Source organism: Manacus vitellinus, unplaced genomic scaffold, assembly GCF_001715985.3.
Source record: "Manacus vitellinus isolate BGI_N305 unplaced genomic scaffold, ASM171598v3 scaffold_1_pilon, whole genome shotgun sequence".
Classification (NCBI taxonomy): Eukaryota; Metazoa; Chordata; class Aves; order Passeriformes; family Pipridae; genus Manacus; species Manacus vitellinus.
The window spans coordinates 19,264,053-19,285,160 of record NW_021939396.1 but is presented as its reverse complement, the minus strand read 5'-3'; positions in this window follow the sequence as shown (position 1 = coordinate 19,285,160).

The window sequence follows — 21,108 nt, the reverse complement described above, 5'->3', positions numbered from 1 at the left end:
CTTTCAGACATAAATAACTATTTCTTAACTCAGTGGGACATGTAAGATGTTAATTAATTGAAAGAAATATAGGTTAAAATAGTGCCTTTTTTTGATTTATAATTTTTTCTAATAACACTTTAAAATAATAATTAAAAAACATTCATTGAAACTGGAGTTCCACTATGGAAGCTGAATCATAGTTCAATAGTTAATGATCTCATGCTAATTATAGTAAGTAAAGGTATTGATGTATATTTATTCTGGTTATTACTGAAATAATTGAAAAATATATGTCTTCTATAAGAAAGAGCAGTTTAAAATTTGTAGCATTTTTTGTCACCCTTCATAGCGACAAGGTTTTCTTTGATAAGGGCTTAGGAGTGTTTTATTGTAGTAATCCACAAAAAATTTGTATTTCAAAGGGACTGCTGTTCCTTACACGAGTAAGACTAAGCAGTTCCTTAATAATGATGACCTATTTTAAAACAGCTCCATCCTCCTATTGGCATTGCTGGATTTTCCGTAAAGCTGCCCACAAGAAAGATGTTGGCTTGTGTTAAAAGAGAGAAATTGCCATTAAATATCTTCTATCCTGAACATAAGTATCTTTTATTCGGTATTTATGAAGTTGCTGAATAGTAGTATCATGATGTGGAAGGAGGTTTATACCAGAGCTCTACTGTGCCTTTCCATTGCTTAATATATTTGGTCATCATTAGTATCTTTTGTTGGGATGGTTTGAACATCTGCATAATAGTTTTTGTAATTGCATTACTGAAATGTATTCTAGCCTTAGTTTCAGTGTAATAAATTTTTTCTTCAAAAATTCTCAGTGTGTACAGCAAAGAGAGGAAAGTAGTTATTGAACTCATGCCCATCAGCCCAATTATTCTTTGCCTTTTGAAGAAGGAGGGGGAGGAGGTGCTCCAGGCACCAGAGCAGAGATTGCCCTGCAGACCATGGTGCAGACCATGGTGAGGCAGGTTTTCCCTTGTAGCCCATGGCGGACCTCGTGCCAGAGCAGGTGGATGCACCCTGAAGGAAGCTGGGACCTCATGGAGGGCCCACACTGGAGCAGGCTCCTGGCAGGTACTGCAACCCATGGAGAGAGGAACCTGTGCTGGAGCAGGTTCTCTGGTGGGACTTGTGATTCCGCAGGGAGCCAGCACTGGACCAGCCTGTTCCTGAAGGACTGCACCCCGTGGAAGGGACCTATGGTGTAACAGTTCTTGAAGAACTGTAGGCCATGAGAAGGAACCATTTTGGAGCAGTTCACTAAGGACTATATCCCCTGGGAAAGAACCCCACACTGGAGCAGGGGACAAGCACGATGAGGAAGGAGTCACAGAGATGAAGGGCTATCGACTGACCACAATGTCCCCATCCCATCCACCTGCACTGCTCAGAGTGTAGAGGTAGAAGATTCATAAGTGAAGTTGAGCCTGGGAAGAAGGAATTGGGGAGGGAAGTTGCTTTTAGATTTGTTTTTGTGTCCACTGTCCTACCCTGTTATTAAATGGCAATAATTTGAATTAATCTTCCAAAAGTGGAGTCTGTTTAGCCTGTGACAGTAGCTAATGAGTGATCTCTCCCTGTCCTCATCTTGACCTATTAGATTTTCCATCTTATTCTCTGCCCTGACATGCTGAGTAAAGGGAATGATAGAGTGGCTTGGTGGGTGTCTGGTCAACCCACCACAGTATTCAACAAGTGCATTTACAAAGGCTGACTTGAGCCTAGTGCCACCACTCGCTCTGGGTCCCTGCGGAATCAATACAGTAAGAAAAAGAGAGGCTTCTCCAGAAGGCAGATCTGAGAGGCTAAATTCAGCTCCAGAGTCCCAGGCAGTTCTATGCTGTAAGTGCAGCACAGGCAGCTCCACTGCCAGCCCAGCTGCTCCTTTGTTCCTCCATGACACCATCACGGCCCCAGTGCAAGTGCCTGCTGAACTCTTTAGTGAAACTGTTTCCGGGAGGTTAAGTTAATGAAAAACATTTTCCTCCTTCATCACTTTGGCAGTGCATCTTTTTAAAGTACAGAAAAGAACTGATCTGATTTACTGTACAGTCCCACAAAATGCTCAGCTAACACAGCTGAGGGGCTGAGAGAGATTAGCTACACTACTTTTGGAGTCTCTGGGAGCAACAGAAGTATTCCACCATTATTTCCACAAAGACTGGTCATGGTGCAGTCATTGAAAAAGCCAACAGTCAAACATGTACAAGCTAATCTCTTATTTTGAAGGTGGTGTTTGAGGTCAGTGCTGCCAAAATTAGTGTTCAGAGCTTTTTTGTGAAGAAAATGAAGAAAATGCTAACAAATCTTTTCTGTTGAATAGCTGGAGTTGGAAAGCCATTACTGGTATTACTTCATATAGAACCAGGTTTTGTGTCTCCACATCAAACAGCAGGTTTTCTTGTTAAACACTTTTGAAACTGATTTTCAGACATGTTAGTTCAGCTCATAGGCTGAAGATAAAAGGGAGAGAGGCAGTACTTCAGATCACTCTGGCTAAGTGAATGGACTCTGTAAAGCTGTGTTGATGCATTTTCCAATGTAATTTGGGATATAAATAATGAAAGTTGTGTAGCGAAGGTCCTAGTTGTAATTGCTGCACACACAAGCTCTTATATTTTTACAGGTGACTGGACACTCCTTTTGTTGTGTGAAATAACAGAAGAGCTGCTTTGCCCTTCGTATTTCAGGTTTTGCATGGAGAGAAGATCTGATGATTTACATTATGTGATGACTTTGGCTCTAAGCTTGTTTGCAATTTACTTGAAATGTAGGCTACATCAATATTTTAAAAAAGAGGATGCATAAATAATTTTGTTCTAATTTAATCTGTTACTAAGACATAACTTTAAATAGTGAATCTTGTGGATGACAAAAATTATGGTTGACTTTCAATATGCTGGGGTCATGAATACATTAACTACTGAAAGTTTGTAAGATTACACAGAGGAATACAAAGTGTGAACTTACCATTGCTACTGTCTAATGCCAACACATAAAAAAAATATAGACTTAGCATCAAAGCATTTAATTTTTTTTCTAATTGCAATAAAAGTAATTGATTCTGCTAAGTTACAGACTTGCAGACTTACTTGTGCATCTGATATGTAGCCTCATTGACTTAATTGAATTTAAAAAAAAAGTGACTCAGAAATATAGCAATTAAAAATATTGCCATGCTGGTAGCAATTTTCTGAATGCCTACCTAGCAATCTTATTTTTAAGCAACGCTATATTTAGAGGGACATTTCATTCTTTCAGAAGAGAAATGAATCTATTAGGACTAGGACTATTATGTAGGAATATTAAATATTCACATATTTTGTACTACTTGGTTGCTAATATTAGCCCAGTATTCATTAGGAGCTACATTCTACTATTGGTTAGAATTTTTTTTTTTGAATTGCAATAACTGTCATCTTTGATCTGCATTGTATTGCAAAATAAAACAGCTGTCCCCGTTCTTATGCCTCCCCTCTAGAATCCTGGTAAAAATTGCTACAGAAGCAATATTTTAGCATGTTAACGTGTGTTATACCCTCAAATGACTGTGATGGTCCTCCTTTCATAATCAAAGCCCACTCTTCTGGAAGGATTTGCTGCCCACAAATCTGAATAAATTATACATTTTAAAAATCTCATATTCACTTGGAAACCAGTAATTTTATTACAACTATCTTTGTTTTGAACCGTTTTTCTATAAATGTCAGACACTAATTTCTGGAAGGTATAGTGAGCTTTTACTTTTTCACAGGTTGATATTCAGACTGTCTCAGTGGCTGGTTAGAAATGTCCAGTGTCTGACTGGGTTACAATGACTCTGTTACTGCCTTGTACTGCTGACTAGAATGCCTGTTTTAGTGTAAAACAAAATACTAAAAGGTCTCTCCTCCTATGTAAAGAAGAAACACTTATATTAGAGGTTCCTCTCTGTAGAAAATAGAGCTTCTATTGAGATCTGTCTGAGATGATAATGGAATTATTCTGAAAAAAGAAAGATATTATGGAGGGCATGTTCATGTTAAACAAGACTTTTTTCATCCAAAAAGTTATGTTTATTCCAGTGGTGCAAATGCGTTTGAAATGATGTAAGTTCTAGTTTAACATTTTTAATTTTACTTGCATTTAATTTATACAAGATAGGATTTTCCAGTTTTTGTCATTTAAAATCCATTTTGTATATAAAAGTGTTCTGGGAGAAGATCATTTAAGTCTATAGATTTTAATACAAACTGATTTTAAGGTATTCACTTCCCCAGCTCATTTTTTGTGGATGGAACCTGTAAGAAAATGTATGGGCTAGACCATATCACAAGCAAATAAAACACTTTATGGCTTTTTAGTTTTGCTTTCTTAAAAATTTTGTTTCTGTAATGAAATAATTGAGCCAAATTTTGGGTTAACTTGCATTCTTTTATTCTGTTACAAGCCTGCTAATGTCATTAGATCACTTCTGATTTAATCTTATTGTGAAAGAAAAAAAATTACACCCATCATTCCTCATCATTTATGTCAAAACTTATAAGGGCCATGTGGGAGTGAAAGACTGCAGACAGCCTCACTCCAACCCTGCAGAATTTAAGCCATGAATTTTTACTTCCTGAACTGTCATTGCTGCCTGCCTGTGGAAGGGTGGAGAGAGCAGCAATCTGAAGTGAGGTGTAGTGCTCCTCCTGGTGAAATCTTGAAACAAATCAAACCACATTCAGTTACATCAGAATTGTATTCTTTGGTCTTGTCAGACTTTTTCTGTTCTCCCTTGATACAAAGGAGCCTTGTCATATTGCCATAATTACTGTACAGTCTTCCAAATTTTCTGTTAGCAGTAAATTAACATTTACTGTTACTACTACTACAGCAGGAGGTGCATATAGTGAAAGAGTGGATTGTAGATTGACTGCTAATATTCTGCTGAAATCTTTTGTCTTTATTTTTCTTACACAGTTAGGTGTTTTCTAGTAATTTCTGTAAAGATTGATGGTGTTTTCTCTTCTAAGATGTGGATAAACATTATAATATCTAGTGTTCCACTGGGTGTAGATAAATAGATAAAATCTGTAAAATAAATGCTGAAAAATGAGACATTTTGCCTGTAAATGTCCTAGCAAGGGAGTAAAATTAGTTATTCATTGTAACTATTGAAGTTGATCCAGCTATTCACTGTACCTGTTAAAAGTGAAAAAGTCAGCAAGCCTTGTAGTGTCAGCACTTATGGTTTTCACTGTTGCTTCTGGAGTTTTTTAACCTTTTTTTTTTTAATATTAATTACTTCATTAATCTCACAGATCTTTGGCTACTCTGCTGCCTCCCAGTATTTTTGTGTAACATCAGTTTGGGCAATACACAGAGTATAAAGGTGAACATTTTAACAAACGGTGAAATTAGTGTACATTCCACAAACATGACAAAGATTTGGGGTTAAAGTTCAAGAATAATCACATATGTAGGAAGTATTGTGCTCACAATAATAAAAAGTAAAGCAGTTGAAGGAAATTGCAAATTGATATTTTCGCTTATGACATCATCTTGTATATAGATACAGCTTTAGGTTTTTATTTGTTTGCAGTAGATAAAGGGGGGACAATAGGGCTTTCAATGGTTCTTGTTCTCTCTCTTTACAGCCCTTAACTAGCCTTTAAGAGCACGCTCACTATTTGAGTTACTTGAATCAGTTTTTATATGACTTTTTCTGGAATCAAAAAATATTTGAAGAGTATTTCTGATTTAAAGCTAAAAGAAAGCTATTTAAGTAATAAAATGCAAAGTAGAAATTATGCATACATTTGCCTAATATTAAAAATCTGAAATGTCCTCTGTATGATCTTAATGGAAAATGGCAATTGTTTTTGAAAAATAAGCAATAGCAAGTCAATATCCTTTGGGGTCTCATTAAGAAAATCTTTCTGATCCAAAGTTTTTTACTGTCTGTGCTACACTGTAAAACATTTTAGCACTCTTTTATCTGTAGTAGGCAACATGTAAATATAGTTGTCTTACTGTCTTGAATGATCTTTGTCCCTATGTCTTTCTTCTAGCTCTTTTTGGTGGCAAATTCCTGCATGTGCATTTCCAAAGGAATGGGTGCTAACAAAACTAACTCCAGTCCTGATAAATGTATCCAGTTTAGTCAAGTAATAATCAAAGTACAGAAATTTGAAAAGGGCATATTTAATTAATGTTATTTCTAACAGTTGGCATGTGATAGCTGAAGCTTTTTTTTGTGCTGTCAGCTGCACCATTTCAAAGTGAAGTGCTGTTTTTAATTTGCTTGTGACAGACAGCCTTGCCAGTCAAAATGCGAGAGCCTGGTTCCTATCAGTTTCTGTTCATTTGCTTATTCACTCCCTTGCTTTGCTACAACCTACTTGTGCTCTCCCAATCTGTCAGACACACTTAAAGGAAGTTGTAGTCTACATTTCTACACTAGTTTTGTTTTCCCATGTTTCCTTATTTTAATAAGCTGGTTTATCCAATTTTAGTTAGAGCAGATTGATTTGCATTCTTCAGAAGATGAATAGATTGAGTCAAGGCGCTGTAAGAATGACACCAAAATGCCGAACGCACAGTGAAATCACCCAGCCCTGTTTCTGCCTGTGCTGAAGAGGGATACAAAGCCTTTTTCAGGGACAGGAAGGAGGCCTGCTACTTTCCATCTCCAGCAGCTATGTGGGTGTTTCCTGGGCAGAGGTGGAGAGGGAGCTGACCTTAACATTTGTTAGCAAGTTTTCAAATTGTCTGCACTCTCACAAAGAAGGAAGTGATTAGAAACAAGAACAAATCTGACTTAGATTATCCTTTTGCACTCCCAAAATACATTTTTACTGCCTTGAACAAATCTTGCCCCTGAAGCAGCACAAGTAGGTTTTGTTCCTTTCTCTGAGCTTTTGGTAAAAATAGAGCAAAAGCACATCATCCACGAGACTCATATCTTCGTGTGCTCATCTTTGTCTCTCTCTTTCTGCTTCTATATTTTCTGTCCTTGAGGAAGGATGTTATTGCAAAAAGTTTTCAGTGGCAAGTCTAGTAGTTGAAAATAAATACTTGACAAACTTGTGTTTCAAGCTGAGAATACAGTTCTCAATACTGAGAATCCAAGAGCTTCTCACAACACATTTCCCAATATCTGCAGCATGGTACATGTTGCAGTTCTCCAGATCCAGACATGCAACTCAACTTTGAGGTGTTAGTCCAGAATAGCAAAAAATCTAAGTGTGTATCAAGTCTCTCCAATTTCCCTGTGTCTTGGTGTCCACAAAAAGGAAACATCGCTGTGAGAGTTACGGTATACTATAAAAAATAGCTGGTTTGGATGATAGAGAGCTGAGTTTATCTGGGTGCTGATGCACAGTGGAAGATTTGTTTAGGTTTATCCTAGGTCCCCTCCTAAACTCCATCACCTGCAGTGTGCATGGCATTAGAGTATCTACAGTCCATGGAATACAGCAGTATCCACAGCAGAAAACCTGTAGCTTGCCCTGCAGTCATGTTTTTGACTGAAAACATTATGTGGTGAGGTGGGTTCTCCTAGGTTGTTCTTGTTTGCCATGGAGATTGCTGAATTTTATACAAGTTGTGTTTTCTCATCTTTGCTAGAAAAAGTTGAAGTATTCTGATTAGAAAATTATTAAAGCACAAATAAGAGCGACAGTGTCCTCATTTGAAAAGAGAAAGCGAAGCCTCCTGGATACTTAAGATTTTAAAAACACTCTTTGCCATCAGTACAACTGTGCCTCCAGGAGAGACGAGGAATCCAGTATGACCCCATGACTGTGCACTTCATAATCATTTCACTCTTAATAATCTGATCCGTCCATTGTAATGAAGCAATTAGCTTGCTGTGCCCCTAGCTGTAGTCTAAGAGCGAATAATGGCATTTATTCTTATTTTAACAGTTCTTCTGGTGAATGCTAGTAGGTGAGGTTTATTTGACCTGTCCTTTCAGGTCTCATACATACTAGGAAAAAAATCTTTTAATAAATCAGGATATCTGTTGCAAGGACATTTATGATGGATGAATTTAGCCCCTGCCATAAATTTCCTTGGTTCAGAAATAAAGGCAATATAGCATCGGAGGTAAAAAAAGGGAAAAAAATATAAAGAAAAAAAGGGCAAGGGAAGGAGAAACCACAGTTGCTGTTAGTTCCTCAGGTTTCATTTGAAGTGATCAAAGAAGTGATCTATGACAAAGTATTACTCATTCCTGATCTCTTCAGCGACCCTCAGACTCCTCTCTGTATTTTTCAATTTTTTTTTAGTGGTCTAAGTCTCTATTTTAATATATATTATTTTTCTAGGTCTCTGTTTAAAATAGGAACAAAAATTCCTAGTATGTTTTTAAAATAGGATAAATGAGAGATTTTATTTGATATGTAATATTTAAGGATGAAGTATGTCTGTTTTGACTTCGCAAGAATTTGGTAGCACTTGTTTTCCTACTTACATCACTGTCTCTCTTTCTTTCAGACAGCCTTTCACTCACTCTTTTTTTTTTCCTTTCCCGAGCAGTTCTCATTCCTTGTAAGAGCTTTGTATGACACAGGAAGGCTTTGTCTAGTCGCAACTGTTACTCCGCTCCTACAATGACTTTTTTGTTTGTAGGAATGGCATGCAGCATCAGGTATGGCATTCAGGAGATGTGAGGAGAAGGAAGAAAGAAGGAAGAGTGTTTGGGTTTTGTTTGGTGTAACTGGTGAAAGGCAGATCCAGGAGGAATGTGGCATTAGGAAGTTCTTGAGAGGAGAAAGCACCTTTTATGTGTGTGCAATGTTTTCAAGGTTTTATTTAAGATTTTATTTATTTTCAGACTCTACCAATTGAGTTTACTGCAGTGTATTGTGCATATTCTTCTGGGCACCTTGGGATCTTTTCACATTCTCAGTAAGGTCTTGATGTACTTAAGGCTTTATTAGACCTTCTCAACTTTTTTGGGGGATTTGCATGTTGACTGAGGTAATGAAAGATTATTTTCAATTTTTGCCAGGATTTTCTTTTTGCCAGAACTTTTCATGTGATGCTAAAAAACAGGCAAATTTTGATATCTGGATTGTGATGGAAGAAACTTGAATTTCTGCCAGCTCTTCTCCCCAGCTCCTTGGCAGCCTCACTGTCAGGCTGGTGGAAAGCCATATTTTGCATCCTTTTGAGTTGTTCAGTCCCTGGTTCTTCAGCAACAGAGACAGCTGGGGCTTCCAAGACCCTTAATTCTGGGCAGCATGTCAGGTGGCTTCTTGCAAAACCCAAACTCCCAATTAAACTGGGTCAAAAGAAGTAATTCCACTTTGTGGAAAAGTTCTGAATTTTTGGTATTCATTCTTCCATAAAACAGAATCACTGCTAGGTTTAAACCTTGTATCTTCCTTTCCATATGTGGATTTTGAATGTTCTCCTGTCTGGGTTTTTTTGATATCTCAAATGAATATAACTCTTTTCTCTCCTTTACCTTTCTTCCATCAATTACAGAACAATGTTTATACCTTAAGAGTGTTTTCACAAGTAACAATGAAATAATGAAATGTTAAGAATGTGTGATCTGACATGTTTCTCAGATAAGAAAAAAAAAGCGACCCAGGTAATCTGTACAGTGAGAGATTATTGTTAACTTTGACTCTCTATACTGGCGAATGAAGTCTCCAAAATAACTAATGAAACTGCATAAACCAACCAGAATAGGTGTAAAATGTTAAATTTATTTTGTTCTATTAATTTCTTTGATTAAAACAACTTGTTGAACTGATACTTCATTATTATATTAATCTGACAACATAGTGGGTTAAACCTCTGCTATGAAAACTTCAATATTGTCTGTACTCCATAGTGTTTAAATATACTTTTCTGTGTATTTAACACATACAACAAAGAAAATGTACTAATTATTATCACTTAACAAATAGCCTGCTGTTGTCTAATTTAGAACAAGAAACTTGTTTAACTCCTCAGAAAACTAAATTAGTCCCATGCTTACGGAATAATAGAGAACAAATTTAATTATCTGCCTTTCCCTATTCTTCCTTTTCTAATTTATATTGTGAACATTTGAGGGCAACTCACAGGAGTTTTTGTTGTTTTGGAAGTTCATGGCTACTGTGGATTATGCTAAAATTTGTGGCAACCATTTTACTTTCATTAAGGTTTTTTTTAAACATAACTGTGATTGACATTCCCCAAAGGAACTGCTCTTAAACAAACCTTTTGCTTGAGCTCATGCTGAAAATATTCAAGAGGCAAGAACAAACATTTGTAAGTGAAATAGGAGAATAGTAATAAACACTTAGAACTAACACAAATTTTAGTCTTAAATTTCTTTGAAGGCTGCATCTTTGTTAATTATTTTCTTTAAATATTATTGGAGTAAATTACTCAGAAACATAGTGGAAATTTTTGTTTTTTCCATTTATCATCAGATATTAATCAAAGATATTAAGATAAAAAGTAAGCAGAGTTTCACACTTTCATCTTTTTTTTGGGTGGTTTCTTTTTGTCTTTCTGTCACCATCAGAATTTGAAAAATTTTGGAACAGTTTTCTAAAAAAGGTTGGGGCCTGAGAATAGCACTCTTGTGTTTCCTGGTTTACAACTTCCTCCACCATCTGAATTTCATGTTGGGCTATTCTCCCAGGACTCCTTTACTGGCTCACTTCCACAGGCTCAGAGAGCTGCCCTCTTAGTCAGGGGTCAATCTCTGAAAAAAGAATAGGTAGCTGCACGAGGAAAGCCAAGAGAATAAGGGGAAGCTCTCTGAGCTATTTACAGATAAACAGCTTGGAGAAAAATGCAATTTCTTCTATACTGTGTTTGGACTTTGTTCCAAATGATGAAGAGTGAGACTTCTAGTCAGAAAAAAACTTTGGAAGATGCTGAATTATACTAGCTGAGGTTGTGGTCTTACACCTTTATTATGAGACTAAATTGCAGTCTACTTTCCGTTGAGGAAATTATCATGGTATCCTAAGAAAAACTGAAAGATTTTATTTTCATATTTTTTTCCTGAGTTTGTTTAGCATTCCAAGAGAGAAAGCTTGACTTGTGGGTGAAGCAAATCGCTCGTCTTCACTTGGAAGAGTACAACTACGTCCCTCTATTTTTCACCATTCTTGATTCAAGTCTGAATGACTCTATGGCATGTTTTTCTAGAATTGTGTTTATTCCCCATTTTAGGCTACATGGGCAAATCTGTGTGAAAGCATGGAGTGCTGTTGCACTGTTAATAAAAAATAGCAAATAAAACCAAATTTGCCAGACTCTTTCTTACATTTTCTTGAAAGAAATTGTTGGTTTTTTATGAAGATCCTTGAAACTGAGGAGTAATTCTTTATTATCTTAGAGATAATTTGTGGAGTGGTGATCAGTTCTGATGTTCTGAAAATTTTTTGCTTTAGTTTCTGTACCTGATATCCATGGCAGAGTGAAAACATTTGAAGAAATTTTGGATTAAACAGGGCTTTTCACCTTTTAGCATGATACTTAATTCCCATCTGGAACTCCTTGGTCATTCTAAATAAGACTTGGACTTTCTGGGGAGGGCTATGTGCCTGGATGGTGCCTGACCATCAAGAGCTCATTGTCCTCTAAGATGGGAAGTCTGTCAAGAAGATTTTCAGGGCTTCTTTCTGGAGTAGAATGTAGTGATGGAACTGAAATCATGTTCTTTCTGTGCTTCAGAAGTTTGGGTTGTCTAAATTTTTTTCTTTTCAGTTTCTGTTAGAAAATGGCAGGCCAACCAATTTAGTCTGAGGGACTAAATGACAGAAGATTAGTCTGAACAAAGAGACATTTGGAGAATTCTGAATAAAGAAAAAATTTGAAACTTCCTTGTGTCCTCATTTGTTGTGGTGAGGTGGGAGGTTGTGCCCCTCTTCTCCCAGGCAACGAGTGATAGGACAAGGTGAAATGGCCTCAGGTTGCACCAGGGAAGGTTCAGGTTGGATATTAGAAAAAAATTTCCTCAGTGAAAGAGTGGTTAAGTGCTGGAACAGGCTCCCCAGGGAAGTGGTGGAGTCAACATCCCTGGGAGTGTTCAGAAAACAATTAGAAGTGGCACTTCACGATAGGATTTAGTGGGCATAGTGGTATTCAGTCAGAGGTTGGACTGGATGATCCTGGAAGTCTTTTCCAACCTTAATGATTCTATGATTATGTGATTTTGAAAAGGAGGTCATTTTCACTCCAGTAAAAATTAGAAGGTAAGAGAAGACCAGTGAGAAATCTCTGGCTTTTCACTAAAAAACGTTGCATTTTTAGATGCTAATCTCTGCCCATTTGTTCCAGGCAGAGCATGAAGAAATAGAGGATATCAGATCTTCATCAAATGTTAGCATAATAAAATTTTTAGAGACTTACTTTTTGAGAATGTCGATTGAAATCAAGATTTCTATTTAATTTTGTGTTCATCTGGTGTCTTCTATTTGGTCTACAGAACATTTAGAAAAGAGGCCACTTAAATGGTTATATGACCACCCATCAGGAATATACTGTGCTGTGTTACACACAAATGTTTTAAAGGACTTCTGAGCACTTTTTGAGAGAGTTTTAGAAAGGTTGGTTAGTTGGTTTTTTTGGGTTTGGTTTGGTTTTTTTTTAAATGATACATATCAGAAAGTCTGTTGGTAATATGGCCATGTAAAATCACCAAACATTTTTTATATATTTTTTTTTATTATTTGCTATAGCTATGCCTATATTTAACCCTTGTTTCACCCTTTTCCTTTTCATTAAATTATTGATCCAAAGCTCAACACCTCTCGAGCCTTGGCAGATCATTGCCAGTCGTGTGTGAATGACTGACTCGGTGAGTCTTTCCAAAATGCTATTCTACCACTTCTGGGATCCCTATGGACCTGGCTTCCCTTGTAAACTCCAGCCTTTACAGATGGGGTGTGCTATTGCACCTCTGTCAGATTACAGAGCCAGAAAAGCCATTCTGTCTTTGCCAAATGCAAAATGTGGGATTTGGGATTACTTTTGTGGGCTTGCAATACCTGTAATAAACGAAGCTATTAATTTTTTCCTCGAAAGCTAAAATAACTGTGGATTAAAAGTTTCCAATGCATGAGGCTCAAGTGTCTCAGGAACAGCAGGAATTTCAGTTTGTAATTTTTATAAGTAATCATTTTCCAAAGACCCAAAGACCCAAAGAATTAATAGGTAGAATAGTCACAGATGAGTAAATACATGCTGAGAAGAAGTTTTCTAATTTTAGACCACTATTTTCACTCCCTACAGGTAAATTTACAAGAAGGGTCTACAGCTAAAGGGTTTTCCTAAACCAAATATGTTTTATGCTTTGTAATACCTAACAATAGATCTGTTTACTGGGCATGAGTCATGTAGCTTGCAATAACATTTGGTATCAGGTGTGTAACATTAGGCCCTGTTGTTCCCCTAGTTGGTGAGGAATAGCATTAAAAATAATGTGAGACCTTTTGGGTGAAGCTAGGGATATAGATGTTGGATTTTTAAATTATTTTTAAAACACTTAATATCTGAATATTATTTGCTATGGAACGATATTTCATTCAAGAGAAATGTTATAGAATATAGCAGATGTATATGAGAAATTGGGGTTTTGAGGAAGAATCAGATAAGACTTTGTTTTGATTTGGGGCCGAAGTGGGCTTTCACTAATTCAGTAAATGATACAGTCATGTACCAAGATTAACAACCTTCAACATGTGAGTGCATCCTTAGACTTTTACTATTTTCATCACAAATTGTGGTAAAGAAATAAGTAGTATTTTGCGGTTTCTAGAGGAATATGAGGTACTAAGTTTGCCATTTTCTTGAGAAAATTAAGGATGGGCATTAGTAAAATGAGGTTAAGACAGGTGTGATTTAGTATGTTGCTAAGCGTTTGCAGTTCTGTACTAAGTAATTATCAATTATTCATTGATAAATGTGCTGGGAAAGAAATGTGGCACTGTGCCTTTCTCAGAGTCTTCTGATATATAACTCGATGTACATATTGCAAGGGTCAGAGGCATCAGGAGTTGAAATAGTAAGAGAAACCATAGTTTCCCTGATTTTTAATAACCTGACTTAGTAAGAACATACAGTGGAATTCAGGAACTAACCTATAAATACTAGAGGAGATGTGTCTTTCCCCCTGTCTCTCCACAGAACAGGAATAAAAATAATTTTCTTTTTCTGTGGTTTTCTAGGTTTTCTGTAAGATTTGGAACAAAATCTCATTTGTTCTGTCTTGACAGTTAGCGAGGCTGATCTACACTGGTTTTACGGTCCATTGCAGAGTGGGGAGTGATATGGATTACCTGGGCATTGCAAATCTCTTAATTTATTGAATAAATCCCTTGTTTTGTCTCAACTTCTCAATAACACAAAAGACAGGCAAAACAATTTCATTTGTGAATAACAGACTAAGTGATTAAAATGTACAAACTACCAAACTAGACCCGTATCTAGGCTGATATCTTGGACCGTAACCAGTCATGAATGTCTAAGAAAGAATGTCTCAACAGGCAGTTTTATAGCCTGTTTTGCTGTGCATGAAAACATATATACCTTGACCACAATCATTGTGTTAAATAGAATTTTTTGTATGCCTCCTCAACTGTTTGTTTTTACAGTTTAGACATTTTCAGTTTATCTCAGTTGGATCTTGGGTTCTTAAAAGGACCATGCATAGATTTTCCAATATGGAAATCATTCTCTGCTTCTGATCACCATTATTGGTCTTCTTGTTAGTTTTTTTAATAAATTTTCCTCTTTCTCTGGGGCAGTATCTATAACTGAAAGGTTAAATACATGAGCATACCACATATTTATCAAGTGATATAGTAATATATTGTCTTTCATAATAAACTCCAAAGTTATTGCTTTTGCTTTTTTTGATCACTACTATAAATTGATTTTTCATCCCTGAAACATAATAGCTAATTTGTTAAAGAGCTTTATATCTGTAGCTATGGTTATTTTTGTCACATGCATTACTTTTTACATACACACACAGTGAATATTATTTGACATTTAGTTGTAAGATTTCAGCAACTTTGCACATTGGGGAATTTTGTCACTAAAGTTTATTTTTTCATATTTGCCTTGCATTTGAATGGCAATATCCAAGCTTTGAGAACTGCCCTTTTAAATTGAGAATGCACTAGATACAGGATTAAAGACATATATTTTAATTCAATTTTTTTAATGCTCCACATGAAGGTTTTCACAGATTTGTTTCATCCTAAGTACAGTATGGATGGGGAATTCCTGTAGTTTGCTAATTTTATTAAATTGATAAGATCAGAAGTTGACTTGAATATAACTATTGCTCACTTTCCTCTAATGCCCCAGTTATTGAACTTAAATCTTTTTGGACCTCAGAACTACAAGAGATATTTTTTTTTATTAGGTGTTAGACTGGAGTAGTTATGCATGCAAATGTAAGGGAAATTATGAAAAATGTGGTCTAAACATGAATATGGCTTTATGTAATAACATTTGCTGCCCTTTCTGTTTGGAATTTTTGTAAAGAATTTATTTTGCCTTAAAAGGAGTAAAGCTGTACTAACTGGAACATAGAGAATATAGACATACGTGTGTATGGTCATAGTACAAGATTTATTTACTTATCTGGAAATCTTGTTAAAATGATATATGTGACTATAATTTAGATAACAGAGCAGATGGAGTACTGTTCTTACCAGGTGTTAAGGGTTTAAAATTTATTTATTTAAACCTATAATAGCCATTGCCATTTCTGAGTTTGTTTTATTTTTTTGGTTTGTCTTGGTAACATTTAGAAAATTTGGTGTTCAGTGTTTTCTGATAGCTTTGGGGAGCTTATAATGCACCTACTGCATTGCATTTGCATTGCGTTCTGTGAAAGCAGTGCTTGAAAAATGTACAAGGCTCCTAGAAGGCAGAGGATTCCACATAACACACAGAAATACTTACTGAAGACTATTTCCTAAGTCTCACCAGTATCCAAGGCACTTTATAGCTAACTCTTGAAAATGTAGATATTTTTATTTGTGGTACATGTGTACTTATAATTATATGGAAGTGTTTGAGGAAAAGGGGAGAAATGCCAAGTTTCTACTGGTATACACATATTTATGCCAAATTAAAACTTCATTGATTCTTTTGCCTTTAAGAGGAAAACTGGTGATTATTCTTCATTCCTATTTTTTAGTATGTAGCTGAATGGAAGATGAGTCCTAGAAAGGGTGAATGACTCAGGTCATCTAGTCCAAACCCTAGCAGTCTTAATAATCTCTCACTTTTCTTCCTTGAAGGTGTGCTAGTATACTATTCTTTTTATAACTGGAAGCAATCTTCTAATTTCCTGCTTAAACCAGTCACCACCAGTTTATAACTTATCTTTAAAATTTTTCTTCTTTCTCTGATATTTGCCCGTACTTTTACTCCAAATTTTTATTTCTTATTTTACTACAATTTGGATGTCGCATCCTCTTTTATTCTGCAAATAATCCACCATTCCTAGTCATTCTGTGAATTTGGATGATTTTGTCTATTGGCTTCTTAAATGAATGATCTTGTACTTGGCACAACTGGCTGTAGCAGCCTTAGGAGGAACTGGGAGTGTGGAGACTCAATCAGCTTCTATACCAGCAGAATATATATATACAGATATATATATAGATATATACAGATATATTTAACAATACTGAGTGAGGTGACCTCCCTGCTCTGCAGGGTAGATGGCACAGCCTAGGAGCAAAGCTCAGGGTCAGCATTACAGTTACTTACATGGCCTCCTGTGAGGAGAGATCACAAAATCATAGAATGATTTGGGTTGGAAGGGACCTTAAAAATCACCTCATTCCAACCCTCTTGCCATGAACAGGGTTGCTGCCCACTACATGAGGTTACCCCATCCAACCTGGCCTTGAACACTTCTAGGTGTGGAGCATCCACAACATCTCTGGGCAAGCTATTCCAGTGTCTGACCACCCTCGCAGTAAAGAACTTCTTCCTAACATCTTATCTAAATATCTCTTCTTTCACTTTAAAACTGTTCCCCCTTGTCTTATTACTGTCTGCCTATGTAAAAAGTTGTTCTTCTTGCTTCACAAGCTCCCTTTAATACTGAAAGGCTGCACTTAGGGTCTCTCTGGAGCCTTCTCTTCTCCAGGCTGAATAATCCCAACTCTCTCAGCCTGTCTTCATAGGAGAGGTGTTCCAGCCCTCAAATCATCTTTGTGGTCCTCCTCTGGATATGCTCCAGCATGTCCACGTCTTTCCTGTGCTGGTGATCCCAGAGCAGGACACAGTACTACAGGTGGGGTCTCGAGAGGAGAGTAGAAGGGCAGAATCCTCTCCCTCAACCTACTGGCCACGCTGCTTTTGATGCAGCCCAGGATACGATTGGCTTTCTGTGCTGCAAGGGCAGATATTGGGTTGTGTCCAGCTTTTTGCCTCTGAGAACCTCCAAGTCTTTCTCCACAGAGCTGCTCTCAATGAGTTCATCTCCAAGTCTGTACTCATGTCTGGGGTTGCCTCAACCCAGGTGCAGCACCTTGTACTTGGACTTAAACCTCATAAAGTTCATGTGGGCCCACTTCTTGAACTTGTCCGGTTCCTCCTGGATGAAATCCCATCCTTCTTTTGTCAACTTTATGTTCAAGTATCAACTCAGCTTCCTGTCACCTGAAAACTGGCTGAGGGTGCTCTTGATCCCACTGTCCATGTCACTAATGAGTAGTTCCAGAAGAAGTCAGGATGATGAGGACAGTCTGGATCCAGGGCTGCAGGGTGCCTACACCTCACCCCAGGAGCATAGCTCTGGGAGTCTCCATTGTCCAGAGCCCTCAGTGCTTCCATTGCTACTGCTACTGTTGCTGCCACCCACCCTGTCCCCATGCCCAGGGCTCCTCAGTGGTCCCTGGCCCTGAGGGTGTGGGAGGCAGGCTGGTGGCAGCAGCACTGTGAGGCTGCATGTCCCCAGCTGCTCCTGGGGAAGTCACTGTTTCAGTGGTCCCAGTCCCATGTGGCACTGTCAGTCTGGCTCTCATCACACTCTGTTGTGATTTTACCTCAGGTGGGTGAATTTATCCTGCACAAAGTGTTGATTTACCTTAGTCCTAGTGGTGTGCCTGCCTTGGCGGTGCCAGCAGGAGTGCGCATTGTGTTCTTACTGTTACAACATTAATGACAGATTTAAAAACAATCATTTCCAAGATTGATCATAGAGGAAATTTGCTATTTATCTTTCTTCAGATTAATGCTTCATCTTTCAATAGGATACAATGACATATCTTCGGGCCAGTTCCAAACAGGATTGATTCATTTCCCTGTGGCATAGCTGAAAATTTTGCTGAAATCTAGACACATTTCGTTTTGTTTTATCTGAAGAATCAAGTTTTTGAAGGAAAATATTATTTTTGCTTACTTTTAAACTTTAATTTACCTGACTTTGTCTTACTGTTGCTAAACAGACTTAAGGCAGAGGTAGATATGAGGTAGGCTCATCTGCTGAGTGCATGGTAAACACGGAGTTGCTTTTCCAACCAGAAGGAGAGGTAACTGCACAAAAGTCATCTGAGCATTTGAAAACTCATATCGCTGGGACATTTAGGTGAGATTTCTGATAGCATAATGTGGTGGTTTGACCATGGCTGGATGCCAGGTGCCCACCCAGCTGCTCTATCACTTCCCTTCTCAACCATAAAGGGGAGAGAGTAAGATGAAAACAATTCATGGGCTGGCATAAGGCAGTTTATTAAGGCAAAAGCAAAGAGAAAAATAACAAGGTTTATTCTCTGTTTCCCATCAGCAGCCATGTCTGGCCACTTTCCCGAGCAGCAGGGCTTCAGCGCATGTAATGGTTTCTTAGCAGGCAGCCATTGGAGACAATGAATGCCCCCCTTCCTGCTTCTTTCCTTAGCTTTTATATCTGAGCTGACTTCATATGGCATGGAATGTCCCTTTGTTTAGTTTGGGTCAGCTGGCCTACTTGTGTCCCCTTCCAGAAGGAATGTTACAGTGCTGATGATGTGCTCAGCAGTATCCAAAACACCGGTGTGTTATCAACACCCTTCTAGCTACCAATGCAAAGTGAGGGCTACTGTGGGGGAATGAACTCCATTTCAGCCAGATCCAATACACATAATTAGCGGCATGAAAATATAATTAACAACTGACAAAACTTTGAACAGACACTCAAACTTTTTAAGCAGAATAGCATGTTTAGCAGAAAGGCCTATTTTCTTAAAGTATACTTTTTCTTTTCTAAGAGTTATTTTTTCATGTTGCAGGGTCAAGTGATAGTAAAAAAGGGAAGAAGGTAGCAGCCTGCACAATTTTAGAAGCAAATAAAGGAGAAGTAAAAAAAAAGTATTCCTAATAAAAATATTTTGGGAATAAGAACTTATTAGTCTATGGAGTAGTCTATTACAGGAATTGCCAGAGCTCTTGTTACTTGATTCTTTTAAAACAAGTCTAAGCATTGTATCTGTAGGTATATGGTAAAGAACTATACTGATGACTGAGGAAATAGTTATTTCCTTTTAGTTTTTGATTGTGTAGTTCCTAAACCATACAAATCCACAAAGTTCAACAAGGCCAAGTGTAAGAGCCTGCACTTGGGCTGGGGCAATCTGAAGCCAAGATGCAGGCTAGGCAGGGAATAGAGGAGTCTTCGAAGTGTTGATGGATGAAAAGCTTGACACAACCTGGCAATGTGCACTTGCAGCACAGAAAGCTAGTCATATCCTGGGCTGCATCAAAAGCAGTGTGGCCAGCAGCATGAGGGAGGTGATTATGACCCTCTACTCCTCTCCAGTGAGACCCCACCTGGAGTGATTCAGCCAGCTCTGGAGTCCCCAGTATAACAAGGACATGGACGTGTCGGAGCAATTCCAGAGAAGGGCCTCAAAGATGATTAGAGGGCAGGAGCACCTCTCCTATGAAGACAGGCTGAGGGAGCTGGTGTAGTTCAAACTGGAGAAGAGAAGGCTCCGGGGACACCTTATAGAACCTTCAGTACCTAAAGAGAACGTACAAAAAAGGGAGAGGGACTTTTTACAAGGGCATGTAGTGATAGGACAAGGGGCAATGGCTTTAAGCTGAAAAAGGGCAGCTTTAGATTGTATATTAAGAAGAAATTCTTTACTGTGAGGGTGGTGAGACACTAGAACAGGTTGCCTAGAAAAGTTGTGGATGCCCCATCCCTGAAAGTGTCCAAGGCCAGGCTTTGAGCAACTTGCTCTAGTGGAAGGTGTCCCTGCCCATGGGAGGAGGATTGGAACTACATGATCTCTAAGGTCCCTTCCAACCCAAATAATTCTGTGATTCTATGATTCTAATATTGACTGAGTGATTTTTGTAATGGTTTCAAGAACTTTGTTATCCTTAGTGATTTATGTTCAGCATACTCCTCTTCAGCCCTATACACTTTCCACAGAAATGCAAATAAATGAGACACATGCCATATGTTTAAACTGGAACAGTTTCTCTTTGTTTTGATTGTCTTCTGTGGTTTATTTTTTTGTTTATATTGTTTGTTTCTGGATTTTCTTTCCTTACTTACATTTTATTTACTCTTTTTTCCTTTCCTGGCTGATCATATTCATCAGGAAAGTTAATTTCTTATAACATTTTCCTGGATCTTAGTTTATTTTTTTCACAAATCTGCTTCTTAAAAAATCCTCTGGCTTCAGGCCTTGCTTGGTATGCAGTTCAACATCCTTCTGTCAGACAGCCATTCTTACCTTCTTGGATGTCTGTCTGGGAGAAGACATGTTTGGAAGAATTGCAGTGATTGCCAGACGTTTGAGCTCAGAAAGAGGAAGGAACTGCAAAAAAGTCTCAAAACTACTTGTCTGAGAGTTTCACTAGATATTTTCCAATCTGGCAGTTTAGGTCAATCTAATCAGAATGTCAGAGGGGCTTCTCTCTGGACTTATGTTTGAACAAGAAAGGAATTTTCAAACACATAGTGTGTTTCATCTGCAGAACTGGTCTTTATAACATAATTTTGACCATATTAGCATGCTCCTTCCTATTGCACAGAGGGATTAGAGGACCATCTTCCTCTTCTGCTTTGGTGGCTTGACCCTGGCCAGCAGAACACAACTGAACACAGCTGCTCACTCCCTCCCCTCTCCTGGGGGATAGGGAGAAAAATAAAGGGAAGGTGAG